The sequence below is a fragment of the Notamacropus eugenii genome, chromosome 3 (assembly GCF_028372415.1).
Source record: "Notamacropus eugenii isolate mMacEug1 chromosome 3, mMacEug1.pri_v2, whole genome shotgun sequence".
Taxonomy (NCBI): domain Eukaryota; kingdom Metazoa; phylum Chordata; class Mammalia; order Diprotodontia; family Macropodidae; genus Notamacropus; species Notamacropus eugenii.
In genome coordinates, this window is record NC_092874.1 from 117706200 (window position 1) to 117722735 (window position 16536).

General features: G+C 41.4%; 1 protein-coding gene and 1 pseudogene across 1 annotated transcript in view; one reads left to right on the plus strand and one right to left on the minus strand.

Moving 5' to 3' along the window:
- PLXNA4 (plexin A4) overlaps positions 1-16536 on the plus strand; it is a 564470-nt gene that overhangs the window by 104128 nt on the left and 443806 nt on the right. The window lies entirely within an intron of this gene.
- On the minus strand, positions 7323-8350 carry LOC140533232 (small ubiquitin-related modifier 2 pseudogene; annotated as a pseudogene).

Below are 16536 nucleotides of genomic sequence, written 5' to 3' on the forward strand. Positions count from 1 at the left end.
CATGGATGAAGACAGACCTCTTCTATGTACCTTTAGATATCATTCTTCAGGTTAACATGGATTTTCATAAATCAACATATTTTATTTCTGGTCTCTAAACCATTTTCAAATCCATCCCATTGTTATTCATATTGCAATTTATCCTGTTCACAAAAATATCATGAAAGGCCTTGTCAAATGTCTTACTGAAATCTAAATATAGTATTATCTACATTAATCCTATTCTCTACTAGACTAATAACCCTAGGAGGAAAAAAGGAAAGATATTAGCATCTTATGATTTATCCTTGGTGAACCTATTCTAGCTGGCTCCTATTGATCACTGATTTCTTTTCTAAGTGCTCAAAAAACATCCATTTAATAAACCTAATTTTTCAAGAATTTCTTGGAAGCTCATCAGTTGTTAGTTTGTGGGCTCATCTTCCTCTTTTTGAAAAATGGGTAATTTGCTTGTCTTCAGGTGCTCTTTTGTTCACCAAGGTTCCTCTAAGACCAGAGACCACAGTTTACTAATGAGTTATTTTACTACTAAGTGTATGGTATCGGAGATAGAAGATTAGATTTAGATTTAGAGCTCCTGGGTGGAACAGTTTAATATAAAATAGTGGAAATGTGGTTCTCTTTCTGTCATTGTAAAAGTTCATCAATCAGCCAATGTCCATCAATGATCAGCAAATTAGTCCTGGTGCCTGTGTTGACAGTTCTCTTATCAATCTCAACTCAACAGATGGTCACTGCTCATTAAAAATTGTTAATACATCAGAATTCTGTTAACTATTTCTGGGAAAGTGATAAACTGCATTTGTCTTTATTTTTTGGCTTAATTTTGAAAATACCTCTTTATTATATTGACATCCTTTTAGAAGGATAGTTGAACTACTGTTACGTCAAGAATGTAACTATCAAAATATATCAAGGACAGAAAAAGAATAACATCCCCTGGAACTACTCTATCCTTGATACAACCTCCTGAACCCCGGCTAGAGTGAACTCAAACTCAAAGGGGTTGTTACAAACATCCCCACTTTAACCAAGGCATACATTTCTTTCTACATATCAATTTGGTCTCTGGGAGACTGGGCTCAAATTTAACGTGTTTTCTATAAAACATACCCTACCTTCAAAATAGGGGGTACTTCCTGACCCCGTGAATCCTTTTTTTCCATCTGTGGAATCCCCACCAAGTTCACTTTTGGGTGTGGCGTAGCTAGTAGACAAACTGCACCCTTGATGTTGGATATCCTGTCTTCACTGCTGAATTGGGTCAGATAGATTATTACTCAGGGCTGGCTCCTCACTGGGCTCTGCTACTGATGGCATAAGCCTGGTTACTGAGGGAAATTTTAATGGATCTTCTGCCCCTTTGAAGCTCCCAAGGAACGTTCTATATCTAGTATTCATTGTCCTAAGAACAGAAAAGAATAAACACAAAGAGATAAAAGAAACGGGTGCCATACCTTCATGACCACCTGGCAGCCAGGTAGGGAAATAAGGTAGATGATGGCGGGAGGCTGCTTCTGTCATTGACACCATTGCTACCTCTACCTTTATTTCTGTTCAGAGACCCACAGGATTTCTTCCTCCTCATTAGAAAGCCACAGAGACAGAGAGAGCAGAGTGAGAGAAGAGTCTGAGAGAAGAGAGAGAGAGGAATGATCATCCCCATTTTACAGATGAGAAGACTGAACAGTTATAGGACTTGTGTAAAGCTGCATAGTAAGTAGTAGAACTGGGACTCAGATCTGAATCTAAGTCTTTTCATCATGCCACATTAGTTCTCTCTCTATATGACCAAAGATAAATGGAAAGCTGCATCATGGGTATAGCATTTTACCATATCATAAGATACCAAGGATAACTTCTTAAGTAAATAATAACAATAAAAATTCTTAACTATAATAATAGCAGCTAATGTTTATACAGAGTTCTAAGATTTGCAAAGTTCTAGGTATACATTCTGTCTCATTTGATCCTTATAACAATCTTGTGAGGTAGATACCATTATTATCCCCATGTTACAGATGAGGAGAGACTGAGGGAGATTCGGTGACTTGCCATACACCCAATAAGTGTCTGAGGTGGGATTTGAACTCAGACCTTCCTGATTCTAAGGCCAGCCTTCTTACCCTCTGTACTACCTAGCTGCTTCATGTGAAAAGATACCACACAAAGGACACTTGTGCCTGACAAAGCAAGTACGTTGTTCATAATGAGAGGAAGGGGAAACAGATGGACAAGCTGAGGTTTGCAGAGGAAGGCTATCACCACACTAAGTGGACTCTCTGTGGAGGATTTATAGGCATATATGATGGAGAATTACAAAGGATGAGAGAGTGTGGGTGGACTGTGACTGGCATTGATACTCTAGTATATCAGAGGGATCACTTATTCCAATAGCACATAGGTATTTGTGTTCATATGTATGTGTGTTGGGATTAGGAGGTAAATCTGTCAAGAGCTGAAATAATATGGTGCCATGCCAAACTGGTTACTACTGACACTGGGTCCTCAGTTAATGTTAATATCATATGATTATTGTCCCTATTTGTTCCCCATATAATTTCAGATGCCAGCTGATTAGCTGTCTAATGTCAACAGGAACTTCAGTCATGGTCTGTCCATGTGTGCCAAGATGCTCTATGGTATGCAAACCCATGCATTTTCATACCTGTGGCTATATTTTGACAAGATCATTGGTCATATATGAATTGCAATCAAATCATTTCATCTCTGGGCCCATATATCTGGATTGCCTACTTATAACTAAGCAGGCTGTACCCTCCCACATCCACAAATACTAACTGAATATAGCTGCCACCACTTCCCCTGGCTTTGATCCCAGGCTTCTCTCCCAGACTGGGCTCCCTAAACTAGATTCCCTAGCTGAGTTTCTTACCTACTTCCCATATCAAGGATTCATCCTCTCTTTAACAACTCAGGGAGGACATTAGATTCTCCTTAATGACCAGGGCTCCTAACATCATAGGGTGTTGTTGAGTTGTTTTTCACTCAATGACAGCATAGAGAAGCTGCATAAACTTTCTTAAGTGTTATTCTCTCAAAGTGTGTAGACCTGATTTACGCATGTGCATATATTTCTCAGTGGGTGGGATTGTGCTTTAAGTGTTGTGCTGCAAGTTTCTTGGTCAGTATGTGAATGTAGACAATCAGAAGAGAAACAGCTTTCCTTGGGATTTGGTGGGATAGGGTGAAAAAGGGAGCAGGGCACAAAGGGTTAAGGATTTCTTGGTGCGACAGTTCCAGATTTGGCTCCCTCTCTGCTACAGATGCCGCCCTTACTTACACTTATGATCCTGAATTGCACACAGTCACATGTATGGCTCCCCACGCTCTCTCACACATACACCTACATGCTGCCAATTAATGCAAGCTAGTTTGTGTGTGTGCTCATGTGCGCATGTGTATGCTCGTGTGTATCTGTGGAAATGCGCAAGCACGTGTATACAGTCACGCATATGTCCCTTGTAGTAACTTTCCTCCCCATCAGGTATATGATTCATAGTGATTGGTTTCTTTCCAGGTACCTTTGGCTCCAGTTGAGGCTCAGCCTCTGGATCCTCAAAGGAAAGGGAATGATTTTTGGTGAGAAGCTCTTTGGCCCCCTGAGCTGGGCATCTTTGGAATTCAACTTTTTGTGGCCACCTTTGACACCAGGACAGCCTCTTTCTTAAAAGAGATATTCTTACAGGTCATAGGGAAGGTCTAATATTACCTAGCATGGTGTTCTGCACATCAGGACAGCCAGTTCTAGTGTTCTTTTGGTTTTCTGGATTGAATACAGCCTTCCCTGAGGGCAAGGGATGGAATGGACAAGCACCTTGATTGTCCTTTCTTGTCCCAGGACTTCAGGAATCTATCAATAGAAGGAGATCTTCTTGAGGGTAGGTAATGTTTCAGTTTCACTTTTGTATCTCTAACACATAGTATGATACACAGCAAGTAGCAAGTGCTTAGTAAGTGATCACTGACTGACAAATCAAGCTAAGAGCACTTCTCAGCCAGAGGCAAAGTATGAGTCTTCTTAGATTCTCCCTCCCCACCTTCTTTTCTCTTTCCGCCTTCATCCCTCCCCACAGATTTTTTTAAATGATATCTTAGTTCTTGTGATCCTGGACAGTTCATTGATTACTAAATAATGCAAGAACATAGGATCATGGACTTAGGGCTGAAAGAGACCTTAGAATTCACTTCATCCAAACCCATCCCTCCAGCTCTGGCAGCTTGGAAATGGAGTTTGTAACTAACAGAAAAGGATCCTTGGTAAACTTTTAAAAGATGAGAACTAAAGGGCAAAGAGGATCATCTGATTGTAGCCTCCCTTGGCTCTGGCTTTTGTTGCTTTGTCTCTAAGAACTTCTGGGGAGAAGGCAGATGGGGAGCTTTAAATCTTAGGGAAGAATGGCTCCTGTCCCCACTTATCTATGGGGCGAGCCTTACATAGCCACTCCCAGGGCCCCAAGATGGATGGGAGAATTAATTACTCTGAGCAGCTGTCTAGGCTTTATCGCCTAAGACCTTACCTCACTAGAGTTTACCTTTCCCCACTCCCCTCCCTCCTAGGCTGTCAAAATATAAAACACATCGCTTTTCTTTGTAGATGGACTTCCCTCAGTGGGAGATGCGGTCATCCCATTTCTTCTACAGTAATTTTCTTCACTACTTGGGTCATTAACTATTTAGCATGAAAGAATAGGAAAGCTCCAAGGTTGCAAAGGAAAGGGAAAAAAGGAAGGAAGGAAAGGAGGAAGGAAGGAAAAAAGGAAGGAAGGAGGGAGAGATTAAGGGAGGGAAGGAAATAAGCATTTATTAAGTACCTACCATATACCAGGCACTGTGTTAAGGGCTTCACAAGTATTAGCTCATTTGCTACAACAACCCTGTGAGGCTGTAGTGTTGTTATTCACATTTTACAGTTGAGGAAACTGAGGCAAACAGGGTTAACTTACTTGCCCAGGGTCACACAGCTAGTAAGTGTCTGAGGCTATATTTGAATTCAGGTTTTTTTAGGCTCCAGGCCCAGCCCTCTATCCAGGAGGCCCCCACCTGGTTGTAGAGACTTAAACTTCATCAGAGATCAACATTTCCCTGCCACCAAATGAAGTGGCTGGTTCCTTGACACATTGTTTGACTCACTCTGCACCTCACTTTCCCCATATGTTGGATAGAGGACAATTTTCTTAACCAGGGAATGTTGCTTGTCTGGCAATATTGACTCCTAGGCTGGTTGGTCACAGACAATACACCTGTGCTGAGAAGCCTTTGACTTACAACCTCTTTCAGTATAACAGCAACTTCCTAAAATAGGGCATCTACCTTCACCTCTGTCTCTGAAAACCATCAAATAGAAGATGGAGATGACACTGCCTTTCACCCAGCAATAACTTACTGAGTGCCTACTATGTGCCAGGAATTGGGGGGACCCCAACACTCTAAAGGACCTAGGATCTCCTCAGTGTGGACACGTATCACAACCCATCCATGTCTCCCTTTCCTGTGGGACCCTTGTCCTCATCCTTTCAGTGTTTTGATGTCTTTTCTGGCTTTCTCCTGTCATGGAGAGAATCCTGGTGGAACATTCAGGCTTTCCCTCATCATGCATTTACTCCTGCTCACATCCTTGTCTCCTTTGCTCTCCTTTGAACTCCTTTGTTTGTTTTAGGTGGCAGCCTGACAGCACCCACTATGCACCTCTCCATTATCCTTTGTGTGGGACTCAGTTTTCATTCTTTGGATGTCATGCTGTTGTTCTGTGACCTGCAGTCATAGGATAACACTAGCCTATTGGTAGGATGCTAGCATTTAAAAAGTTGGAGCTTTGTTTACATCAGGTTTAGGTTATTAAAGGATTTTCTTGATGACAATCTAGTCCTCTCTTCTTTCTCTTAATTTTGGACCCAATTCTGGGACCAGTCTATACTGTCTGTAAGTACAGAGAATACAAAAATCAAGCAATCAATAGAACATGAAATGTCCCTGCTCTCCAGGTACATATATCCAACTATATTTGGGCTCTGCTTTTCTCCAAGAACTTGTTCTGTGAACTTGGCCTCCAATTATATAGTTCATCTTGAACTAATATTTAGGTTCTCTGGACTCTTAGGGGAAAGAGAAATAAGACAGGCTTAGAGGAAGTCATTTTGTCAACAAGTAGTTTAAAATGTTTACTTTGAATTCCAACTTCTCTCCCTTGTCCCCTTACCCCTCCCCCAGCCCCACTGAGAAGGGAAGCAATTCAATACAGACTAAATATGTGTTCTTTTGTGAAAGACTTCCATAATAATCATGTTGTGTAATACTAATTATATTGCCCTCTGTCCTACTCTATTCCCCCTTGTTTTTCCCCCACAATTGACCTTGCCCCTTCTTGAAAGTGTTTATTTCTAGTGACTCCCTTCTCCCATTTGCCCTCCCTTCTAACCTTCTCCTCACCCCACTTGTCACCTCCTCTCCTACTTTCCTGTGATGTGATATAAATTTTCATATCAAATTTGGTGAGCATGTTATTCCCTCCTTCAGCTATGTGTGGAGAGAGTAGCTTCATTTTTCCCCCCTCCCCTTCTCCCTTTTTTCCTCCATTGAATAAGATTTTTCTTATCTCTTTTATGAGTTATAGCCTGCTCCATTCCATTTCTCTCTTTCTCTTCCTGGTATTTTCCTCCTTCACCCCTTAATTTTTATTTTATTTTATTTTTTTGTGTGTGTGGATATCATCTCCTCTGATATAACATACCCTGTACTCTCTATCTGTCTATGTGTACGTGTGCGTGTGTGTGTGTGTGTGTGTACAATCTCTCCATCTACCCAAATACTGAGAAAAGATCCAAGAGTTAAAAATATTTTCTTTCCATGTAGTAATGTAAACAGTTCAGCTTTAGAGATTCTTTTATGATTTTTCTTTCCTGTTTGCCTTTTCATGCTTCTCTTGATTCTTGTCTTGGGAAGTCAAATTTTTCTATACAGATCTGGTCTTTTCCTCAATATGAATGATTGAAAGTCGTCTATGTCACTGAATGACCATTTATTCCCTTGAAGTATTATATTCAGATATGCTGGGAAGGTGATTCTTGGTTTCAGTCCCAGTTCCTTTGACCTCTGAAATATCCCATTCCAAGCCCTTCTATCCCTTAATGTTGAAGCTGCCAGATCCTGTGTTATCCTGATTGTATTTCCACAGTATTCAAATTGTTTCTTTCTAGCTGCTTGCAGTATTTTCTCCTTGATCTGGGAACTCTGAAATTTGGCCACAATATTTCTAGGAGTTTCTCTGTTCGGGTCTCTTTCAGGAGATGATCAGTGAATTCTTTTTTTTTTTTTTATTTTAAACAAGAAGTTTATTTAAACAACAAGATGTTTGACTTAAAGGGAAAACTATCTAGGATCAATTTCTTTATAGTAATTTATCCCTACTGAGAGACAGAGATTGCCCTACATGTAACAGCTACGTACAAAAAAGTTATAAAATCGTCCTTGGTTTTACAATGATAAAAGAAAAACATTGAAATTATCCAATCAAACAAGGTATGCAAGGATTTTTTTTTGTAGGTTTTTTTTTTGTTGTTGTTAAACAGTGAGAGCAAAATAACTTACTGGAATATAAAGATAAAAGTTGAATGAGCATGCCACTAATGGAGAAAAGGGATATTTTCACAGAACCAGTTTGTTTTTTCCCTTCCCCATCTCCATTTGACGTTGATCAAAACATACCATCGGCCATTTAGTTAAAAAAAAAAAAATACGCATTATGCCTGTGCACATACACCAGTTACTTTATGTACAATAAAGGAATGGGGGAAGGGAATCAAAGAAGAGAGAAAACTATACTGCAGTAGTCAGGATGTGGATGAACCAAATCTTGGTTTTCTAATTGTGAATGTATTGTCTTCCTTGGGAGCACAGTTCTGGAGTACAGTTGTAGATTTTCTTTTTAGTAAGCGCCTCCTGTCTGCTGTTGGAATACATCAATTGTATCTTCATCCTCCATTTCCAACTGTGCAGGTGTGTCTGTTTCATTGATTGGTTGCCCATCAAATTGGAATCTGATCTGCCTCATTGACAAACCCTGTCGTTCACAATAGGCTTTCATTAGTTTACTAAGTGGTGTGTGCCTCTTAATCTTAAATTGCACCACCGAACCATCTTGCCCTGCCACCTTCAAATTAATGTGGTCGTTGTTTTCAGTCTTGACTCCTTCCTTCGGCTTCTCGTCGGCCATGGCGAGTCCGGGGGTCTCCTCAGCCGCCGCTTCACAAAAGAGGCACCAGGACGGTCCGCTCCAAGGGAACGGGGGGAGAAGCAGCAGCGGCAGGAGCAGGAGCAGGAGGAGGAGGAGGAGGAAACTAAAACACTGCTGCATCGGCCGGGAAGTGAATTCTTTCAATATTTATTTTACCCTCTGATTTAAGGGCAGTTTTCTTTGATAATCTCATGGAAGATAATGTCTAGGTTCTTTTTTTGATCATGGCTTTCAGGTAGTTCCATAATTTTTAAATTATTTCTCCTGGATCTATTTTCCAGGTCAGTTGTTTTTCCAATGAGATGTTTCACATTATCTTCTATTTTTTCAAATTTTTGGTTTGGTTTACTAGCTGCTTGGTTTAACTCATAGTCATTCATTTCCCTGAACTCAATTCTCTCTTTCAATGAATTATTTTGTTCAGTGAGCTTTTGAACCTTCTCCTCCATTTGGCTAATTCTGCTTTTTAAAACCTCCTTCTCCTCATTGGATTTTTGGAGGACCTCTTTTTCCAATTGAGTTAGCCTCTTTTTAAAGCTATTATTTTCCTCAGCATTTTTTTGGTTCTCCTTTAGTAAGCCGCTAACTTGTTTTTTAAGGTCTTCTATTGCCTGAGCCCAGTTTAAGTTCCCTTTGGAGACCCTGGAGGCAGAGGCCTTGACTTCTTCTGACAGTATGCCTTGTTCTTCCTCATCTGAAAGGATGGGGGGAGACACCTGTTCCCCAAGAAAGTAACCTTCTATGGTCTTATTTTTTTCCCTTTTCTGGGTATTTTCCCAGCCAGTTACTTGACTTCTAAGTTTCCTCTCCACAACCACCTCCCCTCCAGTTCCAACAAGCCAGTACTGGGGGCTGAGATTCACATGAGCTGCTCCAAAGCCTCAGGGGTTTTAGGCAGGGGCAGGGCTGCTATTCAGTGTGAGATTAAGATCAGCTGCTCAGGTAGGGGCAGGGCCACCACACAGGGTTCAGTTCCCTCAGAGCATTTTATGATGGGACCTTCAACAATAGATGTGGGTTACTGCCTGCTTTGGGAGCCCCATCTGTTGCTGCCTCTACTGCTGCCACCTGAGGAGGCCCAAGTATGGGACACCCTGCTCCCTTCTCAGCCAGGTAAAAAGACTTTTGGTGCCTGTGGGTTGAGGGATGCGCTGCTGCTGGAGATTCTGTCCCTGAAGGCTGCTCGGATCTGCTCCCCTTGGTACCACATGGCCAAGGCAGGGCTGGGCTCTGCTCCGCATCCAGTATGCGACAGACCTTTCCTGTTGGTCTTTCAGGTCTCTCTGGGATAGAAATCTCCTCCCGTCCATTGTTCTGTGGCTTCTGCTGCTCTAGAATTTGTTGAGAGTTCTTCTTTACAGGTATTTTATGGGCTGTGGGGTAAGAGCTGGCATATGTGCGTCTTTCAATATGCCAGGTACTGCTCTGAGTTAGAAGTACAAAAAAAAAAGTTACTTCTGTTACTGCTTATGTCAAGTAATCTTGTGTGATACTCATATGTATAGTAGGCACCTTGTTGAAGGAGAGGCTTTTCAGGCTACATATAATATTGTTCTCTTAAAACAATAGGATTTGGTATTCTTGATACCTTTTGATAAGTTTTGTCTATAAATATATGGTCCACTTATTTGTTAATAAAAATGAAAAACTAACTGATTTTCCATTTATGACTGGAATATTAAGATTTCATTTTGCAAACTTGAGATTTCCTTATGAGGGATTAAATTCTTTTTACCATAAAAGTGTGAAAATTTCATTTTTATTAAGTGTGGTCAGTCTTTTCCTTAGTTGTCAAAGGCAGAAAGTCTATGGTTTCAGATATTTCTTATTTGATCTATGTTGTATCAGTCTACAGCTTAATTAACTGCCTATCCTATATTCTTATAATGCTTCACAGTTTGGGGACAGCTAAGTGGTGCAGTGGATAGAGCATCAGTGCAGGAGTCAGGAGGACCTGAGTTCAAATCTCACCTCAGACACTTGATACTCACTAGCTGTGTGACCTTGGGCAAGTCACTTAACCCCAATTGCCTCATCCTGGGTCATCTCCAGTTATCCTGATGAATATCTGGTCACTGGATCCAGATGACTCTGGAGGAAAAGTGAGGCTGGTGACCTGCACAGCCCTCCCTCACTCAAAACAAAGTCAAGTGTAAGCATGTCATCATTTCTCTGATGGCGTGGTCTTCTTCGGCAACGAAAGATGAACACACACACACACACACACACACACACAAAGGCAAAAAGGTGGTCCCTACCTTCAAGAAGCTCATATTCTAATAAAGGAGATTACATGCAGATAAACCATGTACATAGTGGATATAGAGGATATCCCCAAAGTCTTAGTGCCATTAGAAGCTTTAATAGCTTAAAGGTGCACTCAGACTTTTGACAACCTGTAAATTGGAAGTAACCTCTGAGAGAAGAAATAATGGTTGGGGGAAGAGGGAGAAGTGTTTGGTGAGGAAACAGGAGAAAAGGCCTTTTGGAGGGGTGGGACTTGGCTTGAGCCTTGAAGGAAGCCAGGGAAAAATCATAGAGAGCAGGAGGGAGAGAATTCCAGGAGGTCAGGAAATGGGAGCAAGAAGGGTTGTGTGGATAGCCCACAGAGTATGGAGGGGACTGAAGCATAAGGAGACTGGAAAGGTAGGAAGGAACCAGAAAACAGGGAATTTAAAAAGCCAAACAGAGGATTTGAAGGGATTACCCAACGGTGGGAAAAGGAAGGAAAGCGGGGGCAGGGCAGGCAGACACACACATACACAGGCAGGTAGACACACACGCACACAGACTCACACTGACAGACAGTCAAGCTGGCACACAGATGGGTACAGACACACAGATAAGAATCCACAGACACAAGTTGTACTGACATGCAGCTATGGATGACACCCACGTGTCTGTCAGTCTCTCTCTACCTCTTTCATTCTCTTTCCCTCTCACCTCATTTCTCTTCCCCCTCTCCCCCTGCCGCCATCCCTCCTAGGCCCCCATTCCTCCTGCTCTGAGACTCCTGTGCTTTGTTGGAGAAAGTTGTCTTTTGGATGTCCTCCTGATGCTGCCTTTTGGAGGCCTCTGGACTCTTTGAGACATCTCCCCTTTCCTGCCCTAATGGGAATCAAGGCATGAAGGGCCAGCCAGGCCATTGCTGCAGACTGAATGAAAGACTTCATAGGCAATGCTTCGTCTGATTAGAACAGGCTGCAGTTTGAGCAACTGTAATAAGGAAGGGTTGTCATGGAAACAAGCTCTTGATGTTGTCCAGATTTCAGAACCTTTCTTACCCACCCCTCTCACAAATTCCTCCCCTTGCCTTTAATTCTCTCAGCTCCTCTTCCTTCCCTGCCTCCCCAGCCTGGGATATTGGTACATGGCAAGCAGGAGTTTGGGCTCAAACAACCAAGAATGAACAGCCCGCAGAGTCTTCCAGGCTTAGCCCAAGTACGTCTCTGTCCATTTGGGAGGGGAACTCTGAAAAGTTCCTATGATGAGGATATCTCCTGCTAAATGAGGGCATGTTCCTTGAGAAACCAAGGAGCCTGGAGAAAGGCAACCTTTCTTCCTTGGGGGTGAGAAAGGAAGAAAGACTACCTTTCTCCAGGCCTCTTGGAGCTGCTGCTATTATGCCCATTTTCCAGGGGAATAAACTGAAGACCTGAATGTGCCAAGGTGACACCAAAAGCTAATGGACAAGGGGAAAAGAACCAGACAATGCTAAGAGTCCTGCATCAAACAGCTGCGTGGACAGCTTGCCACCCTATGTCCTTGGGATCCTCTAATTGTATGGAATATCGGAGTTTGAATCTTGGTCATCACTAAAGGCCTGAGAGACACACCCAACAATAACATGGGCCATATGTTCCACTTATGCTGGAGAGGACTGCCATAGCTCTTACACCCAAATCTGAGTGGAGACAACCCATGACTGGAAGATGATTGACCACACGGAGCAGTGTCAGGAGTCAGCCTGTGGAAACGTTCTGGATGAATATAATAATCCTATGCTTAATTCTAAGCTACTACTGTCCACCTCTGTGCCTCCATTTCCTCTATGTAACATAGAGTCAAAGCTGTCTGCCATAACTGCTTTACAAGGATGTCATGAAGTCCAAAATAAGATGATAGAAAGATCTTGGAAAAGAAGAAAGTGATGTATAAATGCAGCACAATTTATGGAAAATACATAAACACAAAGAATCACAGAGTTGGAAAGGACCTCAGAGGCTAGGCTTGGAGCCAGAAGATCTGGGTTCAGTCTTAGTTCTACTTCTGGGACATACGTAATCCTGAGAAAGTCATTTAACTTATCTGAGCCTCAGTTTTTTTCCTCTGTAAACTGGGATCATGAGGTAATACCCACATACGTATATGTATGTATGTGTGTATATGTATATATCTGTATGTATATATACATACATACAGACATACACACACACACACACACACATATACATATAGAGAGAGAGAGAGAGAAAGAGAGAGAGAGAGAGAGAGAGTAATTCTCAAATCTTATCATTTGTACTATCTACTACAGAGGGTGGTTATGAGGGAAAAATTCTCTGTAAATGCTAAAAATGAGTGACCGTATTACTAATGTTGGGACCTAGCTTCTGGAAGAGTAGATTTAGTCTAGCTTTATGGGACGTGGTCCAGGTTCAGCCGATTTTTTAATCTCTTCAGAATCTCAGCAGTATAATTTTGGTAAATCTCTGGAAGAGATAACTTGCTGCACACCCCCATCATACCTTCCTTACTAAAGTGAAACAGGAGTTCAATTAATCTATGAGAATTGCTTGATAAAGAATGGTCCAGTGACAGTAATGATTAGATGTCTAGATCCTGTATTTACTTTTCAAAATGACTTTGAGCTGATTTTTTTACCCAGTTTCCCTTTCTGAGAGTTACTTCTTCCTTTCTTCCTTCCCGCCTGTCCCCTCCCCTCCCCTGCCCTTCCCTTCCCCTTTTCCTTTTTTTCCTTTTCTTTCCTTCTTTCTCTTCCTTCTTTCTTCTCTCTCTCACTCAAATAATAAAAGATAGGAGTTGCTAGATTTATATTACCAAGGCAATGTGGTTGAAAGGGCCCTGGGATCTACACTCCTAGGACCCATGTTCAAATCTTGACTCTGTCACTTATGACTTGGGTGTCCTTGAGATTTAACTTCTCTGTCTCTGTTTATTCTTCTGTAAAATGAAAGGGTTAGTCTAGATAAATGGCTCTTCACCTAGAGGTATGTAGATATATTTCAGAGAAGTCTTTGAACTTGGGAAAAAACCCCACATCTTCATTGTCACTAACCTGTAATTGTAATTCAACATTTCCTTCTGTTATGAATTGTAGGGAACACACCTAATTCAATAAAGGACTCTTCAGTTTTTATCAGAATGCCCAAAGGGATCCATGACATAAAAAAGAAGAGCCCCTGCTCTATCTGTTGGACCCTAAAGATCTTATTCAGCACTAAATTTCTGATCACATGATTGGTCTTCGGCATCACATTCTGACCTTTTCCCCTCTCTATGCTAGGAACCTATAATCCTATGGTTGTCTTTGAGGAAGGGGCTGGAGTCTTCCTACCAAATAGAACTATGACAGTCTAGAATGGGCTAGTTTGGCAGGCAGTAGTTCTTCCCTTGCTGGGTGCCTTATAGCAAACAGTCTGTCTCAGCTGCTAGTCAGGTTTCCCATAGGGGGATTATTTTTCCAGAGTGATTTGGACCATTGAGGGGATCTCTTTCCAACTCTTATTTTGTGATCCTATGGATTTCACAAATAGGTCCTCAAGCTTGTCTTACCACTTTGCATCTCTTTTTTGCTCTTGCCTGGAATCCTTTTTCTCTTGCCTGGAATACCCTCCCCTGATTTTTAGACCTAAAATCCCAGCAAAACACATCTCCTTGTTTTCTTCCACAATGCCTCCAGCTGTACTTGGTCTCTCATCTGAAATCATACAGTACCTCTCTTAGTGGTCACCATGGTCAAGTGCATCAGAAAAGTCTCTACTCATATTGACCACAGTCAATCTGTGACTGACCACAGTCAATATGTGACTGAGAATGTTGTTTGAAGTTCCCCCAAGTTTACTGGTGTGCCCATGGCAGTATAGCTAATATCAGATATAATTTTCCTGAGTTCAAGGTCCCACACTAACTGCCAAACCAGGCTATTTCTAACCTCTCAGACACTAAGCAAATCTTTTTCTTAGAGTTCTTTGTATCCATGTCATATCTCCCATACTAGATGGTAAGTTTGTTGAGGGCAGAGACCATTTATCTTTTGTGTGTTGTTCATCTCTACATGTATCTCTTTTAGCACCTAGCATCACCCCCTGCATACAGTAGCCATTCCATAAATGTTTGTTGAATTGATTCCCAATGGTTTTGGGTGTTGCCAGAACATAAGAAGGAAAATGGTGCTGGGGACAGGGGTGAACAAAAGTCTGACTGAGCCAGTGCTGAGAATAATTTCAGGATCATTTCAGAGCAGACAGACAGTATGCTTGAAAGCCCTCTCTGGCTTGGCTGAAATGCCGAATGAGGCTGCTTTGATGGTGTCTTATAGCTGGGAATCAGAGCTATTGTTAACAGAAAGAGAAGCTAACAAATCACCTAAAGCTCTGTGAATCATCCTCTTTAGGAACAATTCTGCCTATATGCTATATGCTTTCTCTTTTGCCTTATTTAAATTTTTGTAGGGGACGGGGTTGGTTTAGAGGATTTTGGGTTCTTTTACCTTTGGTTTCTTGGGGATGGGGGTGTGGTTTCTTTGGCCACTTTGTTCCTATTAGGATTTAAGATTTCCTATTTCTATTTCATTCCTGTAACCCCCAAGCAATTGTTTTCTTGACAGCCTTTTGGCTTCTACAATGAAGGGGTGACATACAACCAGTTGCTGTAGTAACAAGAGACACCACAAAAGTCAGGGATGGGTGACATCATAATCAGCAGACTGCGTTTTTTTTGCCTTGGAGGGAAGTTGTAAACAACATTAGAAATAGAGAGAGAAAAGGACAGACACTGAGGCAGGGACAGACAGACAGAGGAAGCCATGGAGAGAGACAGATGGAAAAGGAGGGACAGAAATAGAAGGAGGGAAAGACAGATAGATGTATAGATAGAAGGAAGGGGAGAGAAGGAGAGACAGAGACAGGAAATATAGGGATAAAGAGAAAAAGGGGAAAGGAGGGAAAAATACACAGAAAAGGTATTGTGGGCTCATCTTGAGCATAAAATGTCAGAGTTCATTAAGATTGCTTGATAACTGTGACTTTGGGTAAGTCATTTAGAATCTCTCTAAACCTATTTTCTCATCTGTAAAATGGGTATAATAATAGCACCTACCTCACTGGTTTGTTGTGAAACTCAAATGAAGTAACATGCAAAAAGGGCTTTGCAAATCTTTGCTAACTATATAATTGCTATTATTATTAATAAGTCCACTGACATGAATGAGTCCACTTATTGTTAATAAGTCCCACTGGGGAAAAAAATGACTAAAACAACAACAACTTCATTTTCCAGGCGAGAAAATTGTGGTTCGGAGAAATGAATGACCAAGTGCAATGAGCCAAAGGCACACAGTTAGCAAGTCACAGACCCAGGGTCTCCAATCTAGCTCTTCTGGATCCCAATCCTAGGATCCTTTAATTATACCACACTTCCTTTCCCAAAGTAGTACAAAAATCCCTAGAGTAGCTTATCTACAGGACATGGTCTTGATTCTACCTCAACGAAATCTGTCATATCCTCCTCCCTCCCTCTACCCAAGGTGCTTTATTTCACAGCTGACAAAACTGAGGCCCATAATGATGACATGACATAGGTCATACAGTGAGTAAATGATGGGTTTCAGAACCCAAATGCAGTCTTCTTTTCACAACACCATTCCTTTACCAAATGTATCCCTCATAAAAACTTTTGTTGGTACTCCTGTATCCTCTTCTGTTTAAAATTGCTGTTTTAGTTCCTGACTCTTCCTTGGCATTTCTATGTGTCAGATACGGTTCATGTACATGATAGTAAATTATAATTTACTACCATATTTCAGTATAATTTATTATTACATTTTCTAGTAATAAAAATATGAATGTAATAAACAATTTTAAGTGGTATTTACCTGTGTTCTGGTCTTTTGTACTTCTCAGATCCTCCTACTTCTGAGCAGCTCTAAGCAGTTAATATCCATCCATTTAATTTGATCTAATTTGTACTCACCCAGAACTGTAGTTTCTCTATTTGTAGAATGGAAGAGGCTGAGAATGCAAATATCTTTGAAGACAAGGACT